At 43.0% G+C, this 660-nt stretch overlaps 1 protein-coding gene across 1 annotated transcript in view; it reads right to left on the minus strand.

The window, feature by feature from the left end:
- The window catches only part of ARHGAP31 (Rho GTPase activating protein 31), a 100,780-nt gene that overhangs the window by 14,980 nt on the left and 85,140 nt on the right, over positions 1-660 (minus strand). The gene's annotated exons all lie outside the window — the stretch shown is intronic.

The following is a 660-nucleotide window of genomic DNA, read 5'->3' on the forward strand; positions in this document are numbered from 1 at the left end:
TACACTCTCGGACTATCCTGAGCAAGGACTCTGTGAGATCCTTTTTTCAGAAAAGCCCTGAGACAGAAAATCAGAAACCTTACAAGGTAGACACTTGAGCTAGACGCTTTCTGTGCATACAGAAACTGTCCTCACTATCTCCCCCAGAAATGCACTAAAGTTTAAGGAAGTATGGAGTTTAAGGAAATACTGAGTTAAAAGGCACATAGAGCTATGGCTCCCAGAGACTAAATTGTGTGGATACATCCTAGGGATTCAGTCAGTCTCCTAAAGATGTACATTGGGGTTTCCAGTCTTTTACTAGTACAAATAATCTCATGATATATACATACACATTGCACCTATGCAGCTGTTTATTTAGGATAAACAGGCCCATCCTCAAGTGGCAGTTACTTGGCTCTACCCCTACCCCCGCCCCCTTTCTATGGGCAGCAATGTGGCTTCGGAGGTGTTTGATCATGCAGAGGAACAACCCTCTGGGGAGGCTGAAAGAACCTGTGATCCCCGAGCACCCCCAGAGCACAGCGACCTACCTATGGATGGCTACCTTAAAGAGAAATCAACTTGTTTTTTTGATTTTTTGTGTCTTTTGTTCTCTACATTACAGTACCTTGGTCTATACCTTAATAAATCCCAAATTTGGTTAAAAGGTTGTCTCAT

Source organism: Condylura cristata, unplaced genomic scaffold, assembly GCF_000260355.1.
Source record: "Condylura cristata isolate star-nosed mole 26May11 unplaced genomic scaffold, ConCri1.0 scaffold00003, whole genome shotgun sequence".
NCBI classification, from domain to species: Eukaryota; Metazoa; Chordata; class Mammalia; order Eulipotyphla; family Talpidae; genus Condylura; species Condylura cristata.